The sequence below is a fragment of the Triticum aestivum genome, chromosome 5A, assembly GCF_018294505.1.
Source record: "Triticum aestivum cultivar Chinese Spring chromosome 5A, IWGSC CS RefSeq v2.1, whole genome shotgun sequence".
NCBI classification, from domain to species: domain Eukaryota; kingdom Viridiplantae; phylum Streptophyta; class Magnoliopsida; order Poales; family Poaceae; genus Triticum; species Triticum aestivum.
In genome coordinates, this window is record NC_057806.1 from 555,934,167 (window position 1) to 555,949,811 (window position 15,645).

Consider the following 15,645-nt stretch of genomic DNA (forward strand, 5'->3'; position numbering starts at 1 on the left):
AACTAGTCCGTGCGGCACATAAAAAAATGCACAAAAAGGCATGGAAAAATGAAAAAAAGGCATTGTATACAATAGCTTGAAACCTAAAAAACTAATTAAACAGTTCGCCGGTGTCACGGCCCATGCACAATACTTAAAGTTGAATTTTAAAAAAAACTTAAAAAAAAATGCGGCCGCCCTGTGCGCCGCACAAGCCGTCGCCGCCGATGCCGTCGCAGCCACTGTCTTCAGGCGCCACCATCCTCATTGTCGCTCGTCAGGTCGATGTACGGTGGGGAAGTCTAGAGGTGGGCTGCGCACCCCAGAGCGGGCCAGGCGCGTGCTGTGCAAGCGGAGGGGGCGGCAGTGTGGCTGGTGGTGACCATGGCGCCCATGCATGCTCCTCTGTGGGCTCCTCCCTGACCTCCTGCTTGACGTCCACCTCCGGCACATACACATCACCGGCGGCCGACAACTTGAGCATCTCCTTGAGGCCCTCCCACTCCTCCTCCTATTGACGCATGTACTCCCACTTGGAGTCCTCCATGACGGCCTGCACGAGCTGCTCCTCCTCCTTAGCTGTCATGGCGGGAGGTTGCGGGGTGGCAGCGACGGGAAGGAATACAGCATCGGCGTCAGGCCGCGCACCCGCGTGCAGCCGCACACGAGGGGCACGGGCCGCACTGGGACACATGGGGCGGGCTACAACCAGTGGTCGGAAAAAAAGCTTTGCCGGCGCATGTTGTGCTCGTCCTGAAACCAAGTGTCACAGAGGGGCGGGTCGACGTCATACCTGCGGTCGGAGAGGAGATCGCAGAGGATCCTGGCACGACGGCGGGCGATCTCCTGGAGGCAGGCACGGCCGGTCGCCCGATTCGGGCTCAGATGCCACCGATTGGGGAGGTGCGCATCTGACCACGGCAGTAGTGTGCCGGTCTCCTAGTACCGGCGGCACACTTTGACCGTGACGTTGGGCCGAAAGCGTGGTGCGTCCACCGGCGAGGAGATGGAGAATGAGGCTGGCAATGTCGTGTGTCTGGCCGCGCTTCCGGACGTGGCAGGCGACGACCCCGCTTCGTGGTCGTGCTTGCCTTTCTTACCGGGGTGCCAATTCTAGAACCCCATGGCCGGCGGGGAGCGAGGTGGACGGTGGCTAGGGTTCACTGTCTTCGATGGAGGGGCCAAAGGTGGGGAAGCAGATGGGGACGGGGAAGTGGAAGTGGCAGTGGAAGTCCACGGCTTCCTCATAAAAAAGGACATGGCCGGGGGCCGGCTGGGTGGCTGTGCGCATTGACTAGGGTCGGTGAGAGGTAGTTGCACGGCTGACACACGGGCATGAGGTAGACGCCGAGACTCCGCATGCGCATCCGTAAGCTCGCTCAACTATGCCCTAGGAATGGGTCGAGCCGGACGAAAAACGGATAAAATTTAAGAATGGGGTTGTGCGTTGGGTCGTCTCGTCTGTTTGTTTGGTCTCGAACGAACACGGCGGGACCATTTGAGGGTCTACGTTGGAGTTGGCCTAACGCCTCAAAACTACGTGCAAATAGAAGCACCCAAACTTGATTTGGCAAGTTTAACACATGGATCGGATTTATACGGGCCGCCACATGCAACCCTAGATCGCCCACCTGTCATGGATTTTATGTGCAGGATTAGTGTGACTTCAGTGGATCTTTTACCACCATGAGAAGTGTACTTATTTCATAACAATAAATGCTCACAAGAACCAATATGTGCTTGCATGTTTAGGTTGGTTGTAATGGGGAGTATCATATATTAGTATCATGCATATGATACTAGTGTATGATACTACCTTCCTAATGCATAGTATCATATATTAGTATTATGTGGTATTCTATTTATTGCCATGCATGACACAAAGCAGCATATCATTTATTATGATACAGTATCATGATATGATACTTCACCATCTTTTTCTTCATTTAATGTTGTGACACCTCATCAAAATTGCCTAGTTGACATGCATGATACTAGTTATGATACTAGCATTATGACCAGCCTTAGAAGGGTGATTGTATCCCCAACCAATTAGGGATCAAACCGCAGGTTCAACACCTACATGTCTCAGTCTCATGAAGGTGGAATATTCTTTTAGCAGGAGGCGACATCCTGTCAATAGCGAGATGACTGCGGCAAGTTTGTCGATATCAAGATTGCGTTTTACTATGTTAAAAGGAGCTGTCAATCTTCACAAACACAAAAGGAAAGATATATATCCATCTTTATAAATATAGTGACTAACATATTTTTTAAATCTACCTGTTTTCATCATGTATAAGAATTTCACATGTTTGCATGGATAACACGTGTTTCGCTCCCTATGATTTGAAACTCTGACACACACATCATCCATTAATTTCAATGAAAATTTTTAGTCTGCACCAGCTCCCTTTTTAAGCCAAATAGAGTTCCGTTCATCGTTTTGATAGTTGACGTGGATAGAATCACTAGCAGTTACATGTCCTATTCATGGAACAGAGAAATTAAGTCGCATCTCCCTCCGGCTTGTTGAAGAGACGCTGCAATTTCATGAGCTACTTGATTCTCTTCCGTTCTTATGACTCAGCCGCACACAGATTACGAATAAGACCTCGAGTGAGCCAACATGGAAGAGAATCAAGCTGCCCCCCCCCCCTCCCCCGCGCCGTCTCCTCCGAGGCGACTCGGGGGTTACCCTAGCCGTCGCCACCACCCTTCGGCCTGCGCGCGCGACACCAATGAAGGTGGCGGCGGGGATCCAGCGGCTCCACCTTGAGTGGAGTGCCTCGGCAGCCGGGGCGGCGGCCCTAGGCGGTGCGCGCGGTGTGGCCTCTACGGCGGGTCACGCTCGCAGGTGCTGGTGAGCCGGCTCCCCTCGGTCGTGTGGTCGACGAGGCGACGGCGGCCGTCGGTTGCTAGTGCGGGAGTGTCCCCCGCAGGCCTGTCGGCATCCATGTGAAGCTGCTCCTCCCTCTCGCCCCGATCTGCTCCTTCCCTCGCCGGATCCGGGCTCTGGTGGCGCTAGCCACTAACTCTGGGTGCTGGTTGCGGGATGCTTGTTTGGTGTGTGCGGATCTGGGGAAACCCTTGACCGACACGACGACCACATCAAAGTCGACGCCTTGGGCGCCGATCTCCTCCATGGAGGATCTGGTGAGGATCCACGCCCTCTCATCCCCTCCCCTGCATCCTGGTGAAAGCCAAGGTCCCCTGTTTCCCGGGGGGGGGGGGGGGGGGCGGCGCAACCTGTCGTGTTCCTTCGTGGAGGCTTCGTCCGGGGATGGCAGGGGTGGCGAGTGAGCGGTGATGGGTGTGGGGGCAGCGGGCGCCACCTTGATCTTTTTTGTCGTCATCTTTTCATGGGCTGCTAGTATGGAGGGTCCGTGCCAAGGTCGCCGGTGGATCGACGCCATCGTTCCAGGGCGAGAGGGGATCGACAACGGTACGCCAGTTTGGTGGGAGTCGTGTGCTCTGGCGAGTCCTGCTACTGGCCCCTGTTTGGTGCTATCTCTTAATGCAGGTCCCAATGCTTCTGTAACTTCGGCCGACAGCTCCTGTCCGATTGTGTGACTGAGCCGGAGACGACGAGGGTGCTCCTGAGTAGTGTGGTCTGGGCTTGCAGGTTCAGTTTCAGTTTCGCCTCATTGGCAACGTCGGTGCCAACTATCTGGGTTCTAGGGAGAACCGATCTGTCGTGTGTCGGTGCGTTACCCTTCGAACCAGGGTGAGAGGGTAGGGGCATTCTGCGACGACGGATCCAGATGATGGTCATGTCCATGTTTGGTCATTCGAGGGTGGTTGCGACATCAATTCAAGCGCGGCGGTGCATTCCTTGGAAGTCCTTAGTCTATTCTGCTGGTGTAGGTTGTACCATAGGGCGATGGCCATGGCGTAACGGTGCTTCTGATCGCTTATGCCGGGGCCTTCGAGCTGTTTCATCTGTGCACCTTGTATCAGCCGTGTGGTTATTCCTTTTTTTTCTGTTATGTGCTTGTAAGTTGTTGGCAGTTGTTAATTCAAAGTCAGGTCGACTTGAGCCTTAGTTCTAATAAAAAAGGCATCTTCTATCTAGAAACTGTGAGCATGCAAATTGTAAAAGGCTTGAAAAGGCTTGCGCAGCAGGACTTCTCTATAGTCTGGTACTTCATCCATGTTACCCAGCAACACGTAAGTATTCCCTCACGCCTTCTAGTCCTACACTGTTTGTTTGGCCTCCTGTTGCAAACAAGTAACTAATTAACTGATTTCCAAGCAGTTCGCGATTGTACGATTGACATGGGCGCTTTAGTTGTTGTTTGTGCGTGAATAACGCGGGCAAGTTGAAAGAGAGAGTATGGGTTAGGGCGCCTTTCAAAGGCGGGGCTCACTGTGTGTTGTGCGCTTGGCACACATATATTTCCTAGCGCTCCAACATGATGCCATGACCTGGACGCAATCAATCAAATGATCTACCGATCCGATAATCAATGGGAGTATGATGGGCTCGATTCTACATGCTTGTGGCAGCATTACCTTGTTGTGCATATTAAAGTATGGGAGTCAGTACCCTTTGGTCTGATAAACCATGATATACACGCCGTACGTATATTAGCTTTGTACTATGGTCGGCCGGGTAGATCCTTGGAATTAATTGACCATTCAAATCGTGGCGATTGGATGAGAGTTCTTTCACACACTCATACACCATATTGTGAGGTTGACGGTTGCAACCCTGTGGTGTTTCTGGCAAGAAGAAAACAAGGAACAGCATGCACTGTAAGAGAGAGCCTCAGCTGATGAGATTTAGTTCCGTGTCAGAAGTAATGATGCTTTGGTATATCTGTTCCGGAGGGTGAAGTTTGTGATCTATATTCATGTGGTGCACTAGCCCAGAGCTTGCAACAGACCAACAATTGCATTGTAAAAAAGCACGCATGCACACACACAAACCCACACGCCACCAGGGGACACATCCAAAAATGTACGACTATGCTTAGCTATGAACAATTTATAACCCCCCCCCCTCCCTACTTGAATCATCCTTGAAATTCACGGGAGTGGGCCCCTCCCTCCCTATATCTCCAATCACAACTCCCCACGTTGCTCATTACGTTAATCCTGTAATTAGTGGCATGTTGGACATAGTTGATAGCGGCCCTCCTGGATGGAACCGAACGGCACACGGCGGCGTGAGGCGGTAGGTGTGCGGCGACTGAAGGTAGTGGTCAAGGCTGTGAAGTAGCGGCGGCATCGAGCATAGGCGCATAGCCGGTGAGGGGATCGTCCGATCTTACTGGAGTTTCTCCTCCTGGGTATGTTGGAACAATGATTTGCTGCCACATGCGAGAACAATGGATAAAAGATGTGGTGTAGGTGGAGTCATCCGATATAGATTTGCGAGTGGTTGTCACCTAGGAAGACGGTGGTGCCAGATTGAAAATTTAAGTAGTGATGGTGATCTCCTCCCTCGTCAGTGGCAACATTGTTTGGCGCTTGGTCTGGCGAGCAACTCGTCTCAGCTTGATTGACTGCTAGTGCGGGCATGGTTATCTTTTCCGTGGAATCTCAGGTCATGACTATGAGCATACGTAGTTGCTGGGACCACGGAAAGTGGAGGTGATAACATATGAGACTTGGATTTGTGGTGCTTCTTGAGTACCCAGTCTTAATCTCTGGAATGAAATCTATAGTCTGCGTAGTGTTTGTTCAGATTTGATCTTCAGGGTAAAAACCCATGATCTGGATTTGTGGTAAATGTAAGCAGCCGTTGCATCTGGAAGGGATCAAGCAAGCCCCATCCCAACATGTGAGCATGCAAATCGTAAAGGCCTTGAAAAGGCTTCCGTAACTGGACTTGTATATGATCATGTACTTCATCCAGGTTACCAAGCAACACCGAAATATTCCCTCATGCCTCCTAATCCTACGGTCTGTTTGGCCTTCTATTCCAACCAAGCAAGCAACTAAGGGCATCCCGCGATTGTACGATTAACATGAGGGCTTTAGTTGTTGTTTCTGTGTGAATGACGCGGGCAAACTGAAAGGGAGAGTCTGGATCGAAGCGCCTTTTAAAGGCGGGGCTTGGTGTTTGTTCTATGTGCCGCGAGGAGTCTATATATACCTCCGCTCGCGACATGCTGCCATGACGTGGACGCAATCAATCAAACCATCTCCCAGCGACATCAAGGCTGATGTAGCGATCGACTACAACACAAGGGCAACCACTAGAGGAGCTGCAAGGCGTCACTGCTGATGTTGTTAGGCGTCACTGCATATATTGTCTGGGGTGCTAGCCCTCAATGTCCCGTGCATGAATATCAAGGCGCACGTTTTCCCATCTGCATGCGCATCGGTGTACCTGATGGGATGAATGCGGTAGCCTTGTGCCACATTGTGGGTGCTAGTTGGTGGTGCAAATGGGATTTTCATCTAGTGTGAGGGTGATGGCCATCGCACGAGGAGGTTCGTGGCGTCAATGACCACTTTTGGAGCTGATGAATAAGGAGCACACCGGCGGTGGCCAGCCAACATATAGGATTGGTACAGGGGCTCTAATTGTTTGATGGATGTTGTAGTGTGACTCACATTGTTGTGGACTGCCAGTGGCCAGATCCGCACCGAGACATGGGCAGCCTTCTAATTGTCGTGACATTTGTCTTAAAACCACCCACCAATCTACTAGTGCCATTTTGACATGGCATGGAGTAGCAGTGAATGCGACAATTGATCGATCTGTCATCAAGATATTGATTGGGGTAACTTTTCATGTCGGAGGTGAAAACTCTTGGCCTGGTCTTTATTTGTTGTGCTCAACAACGACGGACTAGTGTTGTTACCTTGTTAAAGGCATTGCATATTTATTATTGTGCTGATTTTTATTTGCTTGTTTCAACAACCAGGTTGAAAATCTTTGTCCAGGTTATCTCTAGTAAGACATGATGACGATAAGCACAATAGTTGGCTAACTGTGGATCATACCAGGCATGGGGCACTCAGCAGTCATGACAACCAAACAAGGCACATGTAAACCAAGCGTGTGTCCTAAGTTTTAATCTCATTTATCATTGATTCACTTGTGAAGTTTTTGACTCCACTTAAAAAAATGTGTTGCTCGACTACCCTGAAAAACAAAAATGAAGTGCTCAGAATGAAATGCAAAATATGCATGTTAGCAGGACAACGTCTTTACACGACGGCTAGGACAACGTCTTTGCACGAGGGCTCCAAGAGGTACTTGGGTTATCTTCTCCTTGGAAGCCATAGGGGTAGGCGAGTCTGCAGGTTGGAGAAGATTTGGCAATTGTTTATCATATTAAGATAAAGTTTGAGATCGTTTCTCAGTTGTTTATCATTCTCCCGATGCATGCAAGTCTTCGTGGATGCCTCCTAATCCTATATTGTCTGCTTGCTCAGCCTCGAGTGCCAGGCAACTGATTCTTAGTATGTTCTGACGGTTAAGGTGAAGTCTTTGAGTGTTTTTTGTGTCACTGGTACGCGTCGGTGCTATACAAACGATTTTTAACCACTTTCCGCGATGGCATTTGGAACCGTCGCTAAGTGAGTGTGGGTGGTTGGGGGTCCTTCCCACACGACCTAAAAATCGTCGGGGATAGGCCCTCCCAGGACACAGGCTGGGGCCAAATGAGCTCGTGTGCAATCGGAAGAGGTATCGAAACCCAATCATTTTCGTTCATATGTACATCCCACACGGTGAATCCCAGAAAAAAAAATCTATCGTATGTATATCACGTACAGTTAATCCAAGGAATACGTTTTCGTTCTTATGTACATCCCACACAGTCAATTCAGAGAAAACGTTTAATATTAGTGCAGAACACCACGAGTTAGGCGTGAGCATACTAACAAAGAACTGATTTACTGAACCAAAAACAAATAATTCGATCCTCAAATCCCAGGAACTGAAATTAGTTTCAAAGAGTTCGGTCCCAACCTGGATTACCAAAGAAGACTGAAAGCCAGAAAAAGGCCTAGTTCTTTTTTAGAACAAAGGCTCAAGAAGGGTCCGACTTTGAATTAACAAAACAATCAACCGGCCAGGATTACAAAAGAGCAACAACTTACGAAGGAAATAGAAACGGCAGATACAAGGAGGTAGCAAAACAGCTCACATGCCACAATAGAACAAGCTCACAAGTGAACTGAAAAATAAATACATCTTGCGAAGCCAAGGTGAAAACCTTGACTCTGGCCTTTGATGGTTTGGATCCGGTGCCGGCGAAGAGTGTGAACCAAAGCTACATCCTTTCCTAAAGGCATGCACAACCGATGTACATACAAGTACACATACTTCTTCAATTGTCTTTGTGTTTGCTTCAATTTTTTACCTATGTTTTGTCTTTTGCCCGAAAAGAAGATTTCAGTTACTCAATCATTGTTATGGTGTTCCCACAAAAGAAAAGAAAAACAAATCATGGTTAGGCGATGAAACCATACCAATGTGCTTGTCTCACAGCGCCCATAGACACCTAAAGCAGGGGTAGCCTTGTTTATCACTCTACTAATATGAATAATAAGATATTATCTCTCTTCTTGGAGAAAACATTTAGTGTCATTCACCAGCCACATGTACTTGGTACAACTTCAGCCCTGTCATTCTTCCACAGGATGAGCAACTTCAGTACCATTTGTCTACAGAATGAATACTCCCTCCTTCCATCTATATAGGGCCTAATGCATTTTTCGAGGCTAACTTTGACCAAATATTAGAGAAATAATATATGACATGCAACTTACACAAAGCAAACCGTTAAATTCGTGTGTGAAAGGAGCTTTCAATGATATAATTTTCACATTATGCATGTCATGTACTATTAATCTTGTCAAATAGTCAAAGGTGGTCTTAAAAACGCATTAGGCCCTATATAGATGGAAGGAGGGAGTAGGTTGTTGCATCCACCAGAGGGATCAGGACATGCTCTACACGGGGCTAATTCATTTTCCAGACGAACTGTTGCATGCCGGGAGCACCATCCAGTGCTTGCAGCGCCATCTGCATCCTGAGTTCCTGATACAAACCACGGAAGTTGAGTTTTCCCAGTGTGTTCCGTGCATTCTCCACCATTGCCACCATTGCTGCAAGTCTCTAGCGACAAGTACTTCGGTGAGTTGATTTCCCACGGCACCGAATCGCCGTGTTAAAGAGATTTATCCAAGAATTTTCCAATGCCTCCAACTCGTATGTTGTCTCCAATCTTTAAAAATGTTAACAACAACAGGGTTAACATCTATCAAAAATAGCAAATGGTAAGAAAACGGCATCATCTGTAGTGACATCTTCATTGCGAAAGAGTAGCACGGTAGCAAAGAGACGGATTAAAAAATGGATACAAGTGTTAATTGCAACAGACTTAACAATATCGTAATTTATGTTTTGTAACTTTGTAGCCATTGAAATACAACTCTTTACAAATGGATACAATTGTTAATTGCAACATGGTTAATGGCAATTGAAACCGGTACTGATAAAAATGCAATTGGCAGAATTAAACATCACAGGGCAGGTGCTGCCAGAGAAGATAATGTCCCAGTTGTCTATAAAAAAGTAGGGAAAATAGCTCAAACGTGTTAGGCATGTTTACTACAACATGCTTAATACATCAAAAATACAAAACATAGCCATTAATAGAAACTGATATGGGTAAGATTGAACTAGTGAGTACATACTTGGTAAGTCCTGAGAGGTAGTTGCTGGGACACTTCATCTTGGCCAGAGCCCGCCCAAAGTCAGCGGCGGCGGAGGCGAGCTGTTCCTCCTGGTCGAAGCGTGGATCAGTGCCACTGACATGTGTACCTACAGGCAACCAGTAAATGGTAGAAGTTAAACTGCAATTGCATAAATGATGTGAAATACTGTAAGACATGTTGGAAATATGCCCTAGAGGCAATAATAAAAGTATTATTATTATATTTCCTTGTTCATGATAATTGTCTTTTATTCATGCTATAACTGTATTATCCGGAAATCGTAATACACGTGTGAATACATAGACCACAATATGTCCCTAGTGAGCCTCTAGTTGACTAGCTCGTTGTGATCAACAGATAGTCATGGTTTCCTGGCTATGGACATTGGATGTCGTTGATAACGGGATCACATCATTAGGAGAATGATGTGATGGACAAGACCCAATCCTAAGACTAGCACAAAAGATCGTGTAGTTCATTTGCTAGAGCTTTGCCAATGTCAAGTATCTCTTCCTTCGACCATGAGAGCGTGTAACTCCTGGATACCGTAGGAGTGCTTTGGGTGTATCAAACGTCACAACGTAACTGGGTGACTATAAAGGTGCACTACAGGTATCTCTGAAAGTATCTATTGTTTTATGCGGATCGAGATTGGGATTTGTCACTCCGTGTAAACGGAGAGGTATCTCTGGGCCCACTCGGTAGGACATCATCATATGCGCAATGTGACCAAGGAGTTGATCACGAGATGATGTGTTACGGAACGAGTAAAGTGACTTGCCGGTAACGAGATTGAACAAGGTATTGGATACCGACGATCGAATCTCGGGCAAGTAACATACCGATAGACAAAGGGAATTGAATACGGGATTGATTAAGTCCTTGACATCGTGGTTCATCCGATGAGATCATTGTGGAACATGTGGGAGCCATCATGGGTATCCAGATCCCGCTGTTGGTTATTGACCGGAGAACGTCTCGGTCATGTCTACATGTCTCCCGAACCCGTAGGGTCTACACACTTAAGGTTCGATGACGCTAGGGTTATAAAGGAAGTTTGTATGAATGTTGTTCGGAGTCCCGGATGAGATCCCGGACGTCACGAGGAGTTCCGGAATGGTCCGGAGGTAAAGATTTATATATGGGAAGTCCTATTTTGGCCACCGGAAAATGTTCGGGATTTTTCGGTATTGTACCGGGAAGGTTCTAGAAGGTTCCGGAGTGGGGCCCACCTGCATGGGGGGACCCACATGGACGTGGGTAGTGGGGGCAAGGCCCCGCACCCCTGGTCAAGGCGCACCAAGATCCCCCCTTAGAAGGAATAAGATCATATCCCGAAGGGATAAGATCAAGATCCCTAAAAAGGGGGGATAACAATCGGTGGGGAAGGAAATAATGAGATTTCTTTCCTCCCACCTTGGCCAACGCCCCAATGGACTTGGAGGGCAAGAAACCAGCCCCTCCACCCCAATATATAGTGGGGAGGCGCATGGGAGCTATAGACGAAGTTCTGGCGCAGCCCTCCCCCTCTCACAAGTACTCCTCCTCTCCCGCGGTGCTTGGCGAAGCCCTGCAGGATTGCCACGCTCCTCCACCACCACCACGCCGTTGTGCTGCTGTTGGATGGAGTCTTCCTCAACCTCTCCCACTCTCCTTGCTGGATCAAGGCGTGGGAGACGTCACCGGGCTGTACGTGTGTTGAACGCGGAGGTGCCGTGCGTTCGGCACTTGATCATCGGTGATTTGAATCACGACGAGTACGACTCCATCAACCCCGTTCACTTGAACGCTTCCGCTTAGCGATCTACAAGGGTATGTAGATGCACTCTCTTTCTACTCGTTGCTGGTCTCTCCATAGATAGATCTTGGTGACACGTAGGAAAATTTTGAATTTCTGCTACGTTCCCCAACAGTGGCATCATGAGCTAGGTCTATTGCGTAGATTCTTTGCACGAGTAGAACACAAAGTAGTTGTGGGCGTTGATGTTGTACAATATGCTTACCGTTACTAGTCCAATCTTGTTTCGACGGTATTGTGGGATGAAGCGGCCCGGACCGACCTTACACGTACTCTTACGTGAGATAGGTTCCACCGATTGACATGCACTTGGTGCATAAGGTGGCTAGCGGGTGCCAGTCTCTCCCACTTTAGTCGGAACGGATTCGATGAAAAGGGTCCTTATGAAGGGTAAATAGCAATTGGCATATCACGTTGTGGTTTTGCGTAGGTAAGAAACGTTCTTGCTAGAAACCCATAGCAGCCACGTAAAACATGCAACAACAATTAGAGGACGTCTAACTTGTTTTTGCAGGGTATGCTATGTGATGTGATATGGCCAAGAAGAATGTGATGAATGATATGTGATGTATGAGATTGATCATGTTTTTGTAATAGGATTCACGACTTGCATGTCGATGAGTATGACAACCGGCAGGAGCCATAGGAGTTGTCTTTATTTATTGTATGACCTGCGTGTCATTGAAGAACGCCATGTAAACTACTTTACTTTATTGCTAAACGCGTTAGTCATAGAAGTAGAAGTAGTCGTTGGCGTGACAACTTCATGAAGACACGATGATGGAGATCATGATGATGGAGATCATGGTGTCGTGCTGGTGACGATGATGATCATGGAGCCCCGAAGATGAAGATCAAAAGGAGCAAAATGATATTGGCCATATCATGTCACTATTTGATTGCATGTGATGTTTATCATGTTTATGCATCTTGTTTGCTTAGGACGACGGTAGTAAATAAGATGATCCCTTACAAAATTTCAAGAAGTGTTCTCCCCTAACTGTGCACCGTTGCTACAGTTCGTCGCTTCTAAGCACCACGTGATGATCGGGTGTGATGGATTCTTACGTTCACATACAACGGGTGTAAGACAGTTTTACACAGCGAAAACACTTAGGGTTAACTTGACGAGCCTAGCATGTGCAGACATGGCCTCGGAACACGGAGACCGAAAGGTCGAGCATGAGTCGTATGGTAGATACGATCAACATGAAGATGTTCACCGATGATGACTAGTCCGTCTCACGTGATGATCGGACACGGCCTAGTTGACTCGGATCATGTGATCACTTAGATGACCAGAGGGATGTCTATCTAAGTGGGAGTTCATAAGATGAACTTAATTATCCTGAACATAGTCAAAAGACCTTTTGCAAATTATGTCGTAAGCTCGCGCTTTAGTTCCACTGTTTAGATATGTTCCTAGAGAAAATATAGTTGAAAGTTGATAGTAGCGATTATGCGATCAGTAGAAAGCTTATGTCCTTAATGCACCGCTCAGTGTGCTGAACCCCAACGTCGTTTGTCGATGTTGCGAACATCGGACATACACGTTTTGATAACTACGTGATAGTTCAATTAAATGGTTTAAGTAGAGGCACCAAAGACGTTTTCGAAACGTCGCGGAACATATGAGATGTTTCGAGGGCTGAAATTGGGATTTCAGGCTCGTGCCCACGTCAAGAGGTATAAGACCTCCGACGATTTTCTTAGCCTGCAAACTAAGGGAGAAAAGCTCAATCGTTGAGCTTGTGCTCAGATTGTCTGAGCACAACAATCACTTGAATCGAGTGGGAGTTGATCCTCCAGATGAGATAGTGATGTTTCCCCAAAGTCATTGCCACCAAGCTGCTAGAGCTTCGTGATTAACTATAACATATCAGGGATAGATATGATGATCCTTGAAATATTCATGATGTTTGACACCGCGAAAGTAGAAATCAAGAAGGAGCATCAATTGTTGATGGTTGGTGAAACCACTAGTTTCAAGAAGGGCAAGGGAACAAAGGGATACTTCATGAAATGGCAATTCAGCTGCTGCTCTAGTGAAGAAACCCAAGGTTGAACCCAAACCCAAGACTAAGTGCTTCTGTAATAAGGGGAACAACCACTGGAGCAGCATTACCCTAGATACTTGGTAGATGAGAAGGCTGGCAAGGTCGATAGAAGTATATTGGATATACATTATGTTAATGTGTACTTTACTAGTACTCCTAGTAGCACCAGGGTATTGGATACCGGTTCAGTTGCTAAGTGTTAGTAACTCGAAATAAAAGCTACGGAATAAACGGAGACTAGCTAAAGGTGAGCTGACGATATATGTTGGAAGTGTTTCCAAGGTTGATATGATCAAGCATCGCACGCTCCCTCTACCACCGAGATTGGTGTTTGCGTTGAGCATAGACATGATTGGATTATGTCTATCGCAATACGGTTATTCATTTAAGGAGAATAATGGTTACTCTATTTTTGAATAATACCTTCAATGGTCTTGCACCTAAAGGAATGGTTTATTGAATCTCGGTCGTAGTGATACACATTTTCATGCCAAAAGATATAAGATAGTAATGATAGTACCACTTACTTGTGGCACTGCCATGTAAGTCATAATGGTATAAAACGCATGAATAAGCTCCATGTTGATGGATCTTTGGACTCACTCGTTTTTGAAAAGTTTGAGACATGCGAACCATGTCTATTGGTGTATATGCATGAAGAAACTCCATGCAAATGGATCGTTCGGACTCACTTGATTTTGAATCACTTGAGATATGCAAATCATACCACATGGGCAAGATGACTGAAAAGCCTCATTTTCAGTAAGATGGAACAAGATAGCAACTTGTTGGAAGTAACACATTTTGATGTGTGCAGTCGAATGAGTGCTGAGGCATGCAGTGAATATCATTATGTTCTTACTTCACAGATGATTCGAGTAAATGTTGAGTATATTTACTTGATGAAACACAAGTCTGAATTATTGAATGGTTCAAGTAATTTCAGAGTGAAGTAGCAGATCATTGTGACAAGAGGATAAAATGTCTATGATATGATCATAGAGATGAATATCTGAGTTACGAGTTTTGGCACACAATTAAGACATTGTGGAAATTGTTTCGCAATTAATACCGCCTGGAACACCATAATGTGATGGTGTGTCCGAACATCATAGTTGCACCCTATTGGATATGGTGCGTACCATGATGTCTCTTATCGAATTACCACTATCGTTCATGGGTTAGGCATTAAAGACAACCACATTCACTTTAAATAGGGCACCACGTAATTCCGATGAGATGACACCGTATGAATTATGGTTTAGAGAAACCTAAGTTGTCGTTTCTTAAAGGTTTGGGGCTGTGATGCTTATGTGAATAAGTTTCAGGATTAAGCTCGAACCCAAAGCGGATAAAGTACATCTTCATAGGACACCCAAAACAGTTGGGTATACCTCCTAATTCAGATCCGAAAGCAATATGAATTGTTTCTAGAATCGGGTCCTTTCTCGAGGAAAGGTTTCTCTCGAAAGAATTGAGTGGGAGGATGGTGGAGACTTGATGAGGTTATTGAACCATCAACCAGTGTGTAGCAGGGCACAGGAAGTTGTTCCTGTGGCACCTACACCAATTGAAGTGGAAGCTTATGATATTGATCATGAAACTTCGGATCAAGTCACTCCCAAACCTCGTAGGATGACAAGGATGCGTACTACTTCAGAGTGGTACGTAATCCTGTCTTGAAGGTCATATTGCTAGACAACAATGAACCTACGAGCTATGGAGAAGCGATGGTGGGCCCAGATTCCGATAAATGGCTTGAGGCCATAAAATCCGAGAGAGGATCCATGTATGAAAACAAAGTGTAGACTTTGGCAGAACGGCTCGATGGTCGTAAGGCTAATGAGTACAGATGGATTTCAAAAGGAAGACGGACAATGATGGTAAATGTCACCATTAAGAAAGCTCGACTTGTCATTAAGATGTTTTCCGACAAGTTCAAGGAGTTGACTATGATGAGATTTTCTCACTCGTAGCGATGCTAAGAGTCTGTTGGAATTATATTAGCGATTACTGCATTATTTATGAAATCTTGCAGATAGGATGTCAAAACATTGTTTCCTCGACGATTTTAATGAGGAAAGGTTGTATGTGATACAACCGGAAGGTTTTGTCAATCCCGAA